The 9,825-nt window shown below is 49.2% G+C and overlaps 2 long non-coding RNA genes across 2 annotated transcripts; one reads left to right on the plus strand and one right to left on the minus strand.

Annotated features, from left to right (window-relative positions):
* The first annotated feature begins 226 nt into the window (after positions 1 to 226).
* Positions 227 to 1,557, plus strand: LOC138843903 (uncharacterized). Its single transcript, XR_011379069.1, has 2 exons — positions 227 to 466; positions 1,273 to 1,557. It is a non-coding gene; the product is annotated as an uncharacterized lncRNA (long non-coding RNA).
* Positions 1,558 to 3,745: 2,188 nt separating this feature from the next.
* On the minus strand, positions 3,746 to 9,210 carry LOC103348953 (uncharacterized). The gene is made up of 3 exons (XR_517203.4): positions 9,063 to 9,210; positions 7,701 to 8,018; positions 3,746 to 4,676 (listed from the first exon to the last, which is right to left on the minus strand). It is a non-coding gene; the product is annotated as an uncharacterized lncRNA (long non-coding RNA).
* Positions 9,211 to 9,825: the final 615 nt, after the last annotated feature.

The following is a 9,825-nucleotide window of genomic DNA, read 5'->3' on the forward strand; positions in this document are numbered from 1 at the left end:
AGAGCAAGTCATTTCCCTGGGAGCTGAGCTCAGGAAACCCTGGGAGGGAAATGGCGAAGTGAGCCTGACCGGACAGGGAGCTGACGTCCAGCCGGCTGCGCCGTGAGTAACCGTAGCTTAATCCCGCCGGGGCCTCTGAGGGTTGGGGCAAACGCATGCTTCAGAGTTGTGTCATGGGATGGGTGAGGGATCTGGGATATTAATACACCAGCTGCCTTCAGCCATTGCTTCTGTGGTGCTGGGGGTGGGGTGGGGGGAGCAGAGCGCAGAGTGTTTAAATTCCAGCTGCCAGGGAGAGCTTTGACAGCTGGAAGTCAGCCAGGCGCCGGCTCCACGGTGAGGAGAAGAGACGGCACCGCCCGGGGCTCCTGCAAACGCAACGCACAGCTTCCCATGCTGAGCTCTTTGTGGTTCCCCAGGCGCGGAGGAGCTGAGATGATGGGTGCCAAGTTCCGTTGTGACGCAGGTAGGAGTCGAAGAGGGAGACCCAGCACGGGGAGTTGTCAGAGCTGGCCCCTTCACCTCTGCTCGGTGGGGACTCGCCATCAGAAGATGGGTGGGCCAACGCCGCCGTGGGAAGGGGCATGGTTTCAGAGGCCGTGGCTAGGCAGCCAGGGAGCCCCTGACCCACTAGAGAGGGGAGCCGGGCTGGCTTTCTCCATCCCGAGTTGGAAGCTGGCAGTTACCGCCCAAGGCCCTGGGCACCAGCTCACACCTGAACCCGTCTCTTCTCCACCGTCAGACTTGGCACTCTGCCAGCCTTCGAGCCCCTGCCGACACGCACGTGTCACAGGCTGACCTGTGCCACCTGCACAAACTCCGTGTCACGCGCTCCATCTTTGTGTCCTTGGCGGATCTAACTCCTTTCTTCTCGTCGCCTGGCATCCAGCGTGTATTTTCTTTGTGTCAGCCACACTTGACCTGATACTGACGCTAGCTCCTCGTGTCGCCAGCCGTCTGGTGTGGCTCCTCCAACTAGAAAACACGGTGGCTGCCGCAGCATCGGACAGAATGGGGCCTCCCCACGGCTCTCCCAATCCCAGCTCAAGGATCACCCCACCTGTGGTGTGTGCCCTCACCCTTCCAGGGGGTGTTCATGGGACCTGACCTCGCAGATCCCATTACACAACCTGCACGCTGTTGGCACAGCCTTTCAAACCCTATCTGGTGACAGAGCTGCAGGCAGTGGTTGTACCACCCCCACTGCGGGAAACGGGAGCTGCTTTGAGGCAGCAGGTCCGCCTTTACCTCTCTATTGCTTCTGACCCTTAGAAAACGTTCAGAGTGCGCGAGAAGAAGTTGAGTGACGTCCTTAATCCAAAGCCTCATTTGAGCTTTCTGAGGGATCTTCAAAACATTCACAGACAACGAGGAAAGCAAGGCATGGATTTGAAAGCATTATTTTTGCACCAACATGATTATCTTTTAATTCCATGTTCTTTCTGAAGTTATCTCGTATTCAATACAACGAAAGATGAAGAGGGGGATTGGTGGTTGTCTGTGCAACGCGCAAGTTCCACAGTTATTTTGAGCTAAAGCTTGTTTTGTTTGGTTGTGGATCTGTGTCATTTGAAAGCTTACATGCCGTCCCTAGACCCGCCTTCAAGGGTACTTCTGAAATTCAGCTCTCTCCCTCCTCATGAGGGAGGTGTTAAGGAAGAAATCACTAGAAGTGCCGAGACTCCCTTCAAACCAGTTTGGCTTTCAGCATGTATTTGGAGCACAGGCCAAGAACTACTTGGAAGCCCAAGCTCAGCCAAACAGATGGCTCCCAGTTTACCAGATCTTCGCTTCTCCAGGACGAGTTGTGGTCGCTTGAACAGAACCCCCAGGGGTCTCCTGTCCCTCAGAGCAGTTCAGCCAGGAGTCCTTGGAGCCCTGGCAGGACCTCCCTAGGAGGTCTCAGGAATACAGTTCCTCTGGGGTCCCTTAAATCTGCAGGGCCCCAGAACTTGGCTTTGGGGAGCCACATCTCACCCTTGCCCCACATTTAAGCAGTGTTGTCCTTAACGGTTTTATTAAGGTCGGCTGGGATGAGCTTGGTAGCCCAGTACGTTGCACTTGGCCCTCTGCTGTGGTCTCAGAGCAGCTGTGCTGTGAGCAGAGCGCTCATATAAATGGGAAGCACCATCTGCCTGCCTTTTCACAGCGCTTGCCAGGCGTCCCCCAAGCCACGCCTCCCGCCTCGAGGACCGCAGTTGCACGCAGTGCATCCAGCCCTGACTGCTGCGGATGACGGGCTCCCTGAGGTCTAAAGCGATGGAGGGACAGGTACTAGACGCTGATGCACTGATTACCTGCCAGGCGCACTGACTAGGGAGCTGCACAAAGCCGCAGGCTACCTGGTCAGGGGTTGGTTAAATGTAAGTGGAGAGGACTGAGCAGTCTGACCTTGATATGTGGAGGAGGGTCTGGACACTCCTGCTTTAACCCCTTAAGTCCCAAGTTTTCAACTATGTGACTATTTCAGTGAGAGAATATTGAATTCCAAGTCACCACAAGTATATTTATAACTCAATTTGAGTCTTTATAGGTGTTCTGTATGCAGAACAATGGAACATAAAAGGTTAGTAGTTTTATTGTAGGTTATATAAACACATACAAGGGTGCCTCATGGGAAAAGTTCATGGACATGCAGGTGTGGGGCCCTGCAGTGGAGTAACCACTTAGAATGCCTACATCCATGTTGAAATGCATGTTTCAGTCCTGGTTAGTCGATCCACATCCTGCTTCTTGCAGATGTACACCTGGGAGGTAGCAGGTGAGGACTCAAGTACTGGAGTCCCTGCTGCTCAGGCGGACAATCCATATGGAGCTCCTGGCCCAGCTGTATGTGTTGCAGGTGTCTGGGGAGGGAACCTAAGATGGTAAATCGATCTCTCTCTCTCTCACATAAATAACCGCTTTCTAAGTTCTTGGAGAGTAGAATTAAAACAAGTTTATCTTTGGTGTAAATAATTTTTTAAATATATGCACAATTCTTTTCACAATACATATTTTCCATGAATTTTCTGAAGACCCTTCATATGCATGGTTTTGAAATTTTTTTTCATCAAAATAAAACTTGGTGGCAAATACTTGGCTTAGTGGTTAAGACCCTGGTGTATCACATCCTATATCAGAGTGCCTGGGTTCAAGTCCTGGTTCCACTCCCAATTCTAGCTCCTTGGGAGGCATTAATGATAGCTCCAGTAACTGAGTTCCTGCCACCCACGTGGGAGACCTGGGTTGAGTTCAATCTTCAAGCTTCAGCCTGGCCCAGCCACAGCTGCTGTGGACATTCGCAGAATGAACCTGCATTTCAAATAAATAAAAATAACGATTGAGAGAGAGAGTTATAAACAGTGAGAGGAGAGACAGAGAGAAAGGTCTTCCATTGGTTCACTCCCCAAATGGTTGTTACAGCCAGCGCTGTGCCCATCCTGTGCCAAGAACCAGGAGCTTCTTAGAGTCTCCCACATGGGTGCAGGGGCCCAAGGACTTGAGCCATCTTCTACTGCTTTCCCAGACCGTAGTGGAGAGCTGGATTGGAAGAGGAGCAGCCGGGACTAGAACCAGTGCCCACATGGGATGCCGGCACTGCAGGCGGAGTATTAACCTACTGTGCCACCGCACCAGCCCCCAAACAAACCTTTAATTCATTTCCCCACAAACTTCTTGGAGGTCCCTCATATGTATTGTGTAAACCTACAACCATTTATGTATTAGGTTAATTTTTTTTTTACCATACTCTAAGTGCAAGCTATTTTTTTAAACATTTATTTATTTATTTGAAAGGCAGAGTTAAAGAGACACATAAACACAGGCACAGAGACAGAGGTCTTCCATCTGCTGATTCACTCCCCAGATGGCTGCAACAGCCAGAGCTGCACCGATCCAAAGCCAGGAAGCCAGGAGCTTCTTCTGGGTCTCACGTGTGGGTGCAGGGGCACAAAGACTTGGGCCATCTTCTGTTGTTTCCTAGGCCATAGCAGAGAGCCAGATCTGAACTGGAGCAGCTGGGACTTGAACCAGGGCCCATGTGGAATGCCGGCACTGCAGGCGGCAGCTTTACCTACTGTGCCCCAGCACCAGCCCCCTATTATTTTTTAAGATGCCATTTATTTATTTGAAAGGGAGAGTTACAGAGAGAGAGAGACAGAAAGATCATGCATCTGTTGGTTCACTTCCCAAAAGGCTACAAGGGCCTGGGCTGGGCCAGGCTGAAGACAAGAGCTTCTTCCAGGTCTCCCACATGGGTACAGGGGCCCAAATACAGGGCCATCTTCTACTGCTTTCTCAGGTGCATCAGCAGGGAGCTGGATCAGCAGTGGAGCAGCTGGGACTCCAACTAGCACACATATGGGATGCTGGTGCTGTAGGTGGAGGCTTAACCCACTATACCACAATGCCAGCCCCAAGGGCAAAGCTCTTTTAAAAAGTCCTTAATGAATGAAAAATTAAGTCTGAACTTGAGTTTCTCAAACAAGCTCTTGATGAATGTGTAAATGACACAGAAGATGTATCAACATTTTCTGGATTCAGTGAAGGTTCTGGTAATACTTGGGGTACATGGAAAACGCAAGACCCGATCTGGCCCGAGAAGGATCTGTGTCTATTTCAAACACTCCTAGACAGTTCCTTTAGGAAATCTACCTGCACTGTGGGAATCTCGTGGATTGGATCCAGGTTGGTGTCTGCAAGAAGAAGACAGATGAGACCAGAGACAATCAGGCAGTAAAAAAGCCCCCAGCAGCAGGTGGGACTGGTGGAAGGACCCCGCCATAGGGGGCTTCCAGTCAAGGGGTGTCCACAGTGCTCCTGGGGGTTGGTTTCCACAGGTGCTTGGGCCCAAAGCTGACTGGGTTTTTGCACTTCTGGCTGTTGCTGCTTGGGAGAGGACTTGTGATACCCTTTTTTGGTCTTTGCTTTTTGCAAGGTCCTCACAAAAAAAAAGTTTTTGGATGGTATTTTTGTGGTTAGGCTGGTTGGAAGCGGGGCACATCTGGGCCCTCAGTGTTTAATGCCACATCCTGTTCCACGAGCATAAACATGCAGGCAAGAGGCTGTGAAACAGAATTTTGATCAGAGGCAAAGGTGAGCTTCAAGATAGTCTGTTTGCTCTCCTATCTCTAGGGTCTGAGGACCCCTGTCACGTAACACATGCAGGCACACAAGAGAATTCTCTCTTCCCTGGGAAGTGGACTTTCCCTTTAGACTTTGTGATAGCCATTCTTAAAAATAATTAATTAATTTGAAAGGCAGAGTTACAAAGAGGGAGAGACAGAGCTCTTCCATCCACTGGTTCATTCCGGATATGGCCCCAGCGGACTAAACTGAACCACAGTGCTGGTTCCAAGGAAGGAGAAAGATTGCAAGAGTCTGTTTTCCGTGCCATTGCTAGGCTGTAGTCTTGGTGGGTTTGGGCTGCTTTAATAAAATGTCATGGACCAAGCAACTTGGAAACAGTAGAAATCTATTTCTAACTGTACTGGAGGCTGTAAGCCTGAAATCAAGATATGCACATGGTTAGGATCTGGTGAGAACAGTCTCACAGGTCGCTGACTTCTCATTGTATGGTACCATGGTGGAATGAGGGCCAAAGAGCTCTTTGAGGTCCCTGTGCCGAGGACACTAATCCCAGTCCTGAGGGCCAACCCTCGTGAGCTAATTATTCCCCAGATCTCAACTGCTAATCCCATCTCACTGGGTGTCAGGACTTCAACACCTGGGTGAGTCGTTCAAACTCCTCCAGTTACCAGTGACATGCTGAGCTGTCAGCATGTGTCCTGCCTTATAGTGAATCTAGGAACATACTGTCCATCTTCAACTTGGCAAAATCCAGTTTTTCAATATCATTTTCTCCATTACAAGAAAATTACCCTACAAACAAATTGGCCTAAAAGGTGTGATATCAGGCAGGTATTTTGTAGGGCAGTGCAGTACCAGAGGATTTTCTCTGACACTGAGATCTCAAAGCTCATAATCTAGGATCGCCGCTACAGAGCTTGGCTTACCAGTACTTCTGAGTGACCCCAGCAGCTTTACGAATTAGTGCAGTGAATATTCTAAGTGTGTTTTTAGTTGATGGCATTAGTGATGTCCAAGGAAGGTGGATTGGTTGAAACATTTTAGAAATCCATCCATCCTTGCGTGAACAGGGCATAAGAATTCAGAGTTCTGGAAGCCTACAGCCCTAAGGATGACATCTAAGTCTTGTTCACTGAACAGCTTGCCTCCAGCCATTGATTCAGAGGATTTGAGATTCTTGAGGCTGATGCTCATCCTGATGTCAGGATGGACATCTCCACTGGATGTCCAATTCACCTGAGACAACAGTTGATGCAAGGATATGGCTGTATTCAGAGACCAGCAGTCTTGTGGTGTGGCAGGTAAAGCCACTTGGAGTGTTGGCATCCCATTGGGCACTGGTTTGATTTCCAGCTATTCCACTACTGATCCAGCTCCCTGCTAATGCACCTGGGAAAGCAGTGGAAGATGGCACAAGTACTTGGGTCCCTACACCCACGTGGGAGACCTGGAAGAATCTCCTAGCTCCTGGCTCCTGGTTCCTGGTTTCAGTCTGGGCCAGCTGTGGTCATTGTGGCCATTTGGGGGATTGAACCAGTGGATGAAGGACCTTTCTCTCTGTCTCTCCCTCTCAAATAAATAAATAAAAATATAAAAAAAAAACAAGAAAATTTACTTAAAAAAATCCAAATGCTGGCCTTGTGCAGACAAATTTTACAGATTTATTTATAACTGTTAGAAAACTGAACACTGAAATTTGTTTACTGAAACATTTTGACTTGTGTGATTGCTTTGTGTCCTTGCATGTATATTAAAAATCCACACATAGGTTAAATGAAAAAATTTCCAGTACCTGATTTCTGCCCCCTATTTTTCACGTGCAGTCATGTAGTTAGGAACCTTTTGACCCCATGGGGAAAAATATCTAATGTTCAGAGCTGCCGATAACAGGAACAAGAGAAAAATAATTTCTTTTGAGAATGAGTTGTGTCCCATGGAATTTTTTTTTAATTTAAATTATACAAGTTTCATGTGTTTCACATAAACAGATTTAGGAACATAGTGATGTTTCCCACCCTTCCCTCCCTCATGCTCATGCTCCAACCCGTCCTCCTCCTCCCTCTCCCATTCCCAGTCTTAATTTTTACAAAAACCTATTTTCAGTTTACTTAATGATCAAAGTTAACCCCACACTAAGTAAAAGAGTTAAGCAGTACGAAGGAAAAAACACTGGGGGCCGATGCTGTGTCTTAGCGGGTGAGGCCTCCGGCTACAGAGCCAGCATCCCATATGGGCACCAGTTCAAGTCCCGGCTGCTCCACTTCCTATCCAGCTCTCTGCTATGGCCTGGGAAAGCAGTAGAAGATGGTCCAAGTCCTTGGGCCCCTGCACCCACATGGGAGACCTGGAAGAGGCTCCTAGCTCCTGGTTCCTGGCTTTGGATTGGCACAGCTCTGGCTTTTGCGGCCATTTGGGGAGTGAACCAGCGGCTGGAAGACCTCTCTCTCTCTCTGCCTCTCCGTCGTCTCTCTGTGTGTAACTTGACTTTCAAATAAATAAATCTTCAACAACAACGACAAAACCCAAAACACTGTTCCTCAACTGAAGAGACAAGGTCTCTAAACAATCATCTGATCTCAACATGTGCATTTCACACCAATACATTGCATTTTAGGTACTCTGTTCGTTACCTTGGATCAGGGAAAACATATCTGTCTTTCTGGAACTGCCTTATTGCACCGAGTAGAATGGTTTCCAGTTGTGTCCCTCTTGTTGTAACAGACAAGATTTCATTTTTTAAAACAGCTCAGTACTGCACAGCGTATATATCACGGTGGAGTCTCACACACGTTCTCTTCTCCCATTGTTACACAGTTGGCACGGATGGCACACAGGTTGCTTTCTTCAACAAGGCCGACCAGAGAGGCCACACACATCTGCGAAGCACCAGCACCTGCACTCTGCAGCAGATCTGTTTTGAAGTCCTGAGCAATTTCTCACACCAGAAGCTGGATGGGGAATTTGTAAATCAGAAAATCTGTGGACTTTTTTTTTTTTAAGATTTTTCTTTATTTGAAAGGCCAAGTTATGGGATGGGGGAACAAGGGAAGAAAGATTTTCCATCCATTGGTTTACTCCCCAAATGGCTGCAATGGCTGGAGCTGGGCTGATCTGGGGCCAAGAGCCAGGAGCTCCCTCCAGGTCTCCCGTGTGGGTGCAGGGACCCAAGCACTTGGGCCATCTTCTGCTGCTTTCCCAGGCACATTCGCAAGGAGCTGGGTTTAAAGTGAAGCAGCTGGGACTTGACCGGGCAACCATATAGGATGCTGGCACCTCAGGCAGTGGCTTAACCTGCTACGCCACAACACTGGCCCCTGACACCTGTCGTAAGAGAATTCTCAGGTCTTGTGCCTGAATCACTGTAGGTATTTGTATCTGCAGGCTACTTCCTGTATTTGCCAGCTACTTCCTGGGTGCTTGCCCACAGGTTGATTTGTGGTCGGCTGCTTTGTTCAAACCATGGGATAAAGACTTACTCCATTGCCCTGTGACTGGAGCTGCGGCTCTAGACAACAGTGGCGATGCAGGGAACTCAACTGAAAGGTGTCAGTTCTAGACCAGCCAGTGGTGTCAGTTAAAACTACCATAGTGGTAGCCGGCGCCGCAGCTCACTAGGCTAATCCTCCGCCTTGCAGCGCCGGCACACCGGGTTCTAGTCCCGGTTGGGGCATCGGATTCTGTCCCAGTTGCTCCTCTTCCAGTCCATCTCTCTTCTGAGGCCTGGGAAGGCAGTGGAGGATGGCCCAAGTGCTTGTGCCCTGCACCCGCATGGGAGACCAGGAGGAAGCACCTGGCTCCTGGCTTCGGATCGGTGCAGCGCACTGGCCATGGCAGCCATTTGGGGGGTGAACCAACGGAGGGAAGACCTTTCTCTCTGTCTCTCTCTCTCTCACTGTCTATAACCCTCTCTCTGTCTCTCTTTCACTGTCTAACTCTGCCTGTCAAAAGGAAAAAATAAAAAAAGCTACCATAGTGGCAAATTCCTTCCTTACCTGAAGGCTTTCTGTTGCCTTCTCCCTGCAGTCAGTCCCTGGATTCCTTAAGCAGGTGTTATTTTTCTGTAACAAACCTTCCAGCTTTTATTCATTTGACTCTGAATAGGGAACTGGAGCAGTGTTCTCTTTATGTTTGCCTGTGTGTGATGAGTCATGAGGCGAGAATGTGGGAAGGAGAGGCTGGGTGTGGAGGAGCTGCGTTGTTTCTACCTCTGCAGATAACTGGGTGTTGCAGGGCACAGGGGAGTGACTTGCTAGGGATGACTCAGTCTGCCAGAAGGAGCCTCCTAGGTGGCCATGACCTGTTTCTCCAGCTCTTCCAGTTTAAATTTTTGCCAGTCTCCAGGATGTAGACCACTGGTTCCCAAAGTACAGTCTCCAGGCGCACAGCATCGGCCTTGTCTGATCTGGGGAGGATTCTGGAGAGCCCGTGGTCCCAGAAGCTCTGGGGCTGTTGAACACGTTGCTCAAGCGTTCTCTGAGGTTTGAGAAGCATCAGGTCAGAGCATGCTGGTCCTTCTGGGAGTCTCTTCATGGTTGCCCTCATCGCCTGCTTCGTCTATGCCCAGCAGTCATGATTTTCCAAGACTGCTCACAGCGGTCACTTGTTTTAGTGCTGTGTGTGTAAGGGATAGGGCCACAAAAGAGGACCCACACATAATCTTGGGGTTGAAGTCACAAGTAGGAAAGCATGGGCGTTCTTTTGAATCTTGAACAATGAATTGGACAAGGCTCAAACAGGAAGTGTAATGGCAAAAGT

This window comes from Oryctolagus cuniculus, chromosome 9 (genome assembly GCF_964237555.1).
Source record: "Oryctolagus cuniculus chromosome 9, mOryCun1.1, whole genome shotgun sequence".
In the NCBI taxonomy this organism is placed as follows: domain Eukaryota; kingdom Metazoa; phylum Chordata; class Mammalia; order Lagomorpha; family Leporidae; genus Oryctolagus; species Oryctolagus cuniculus.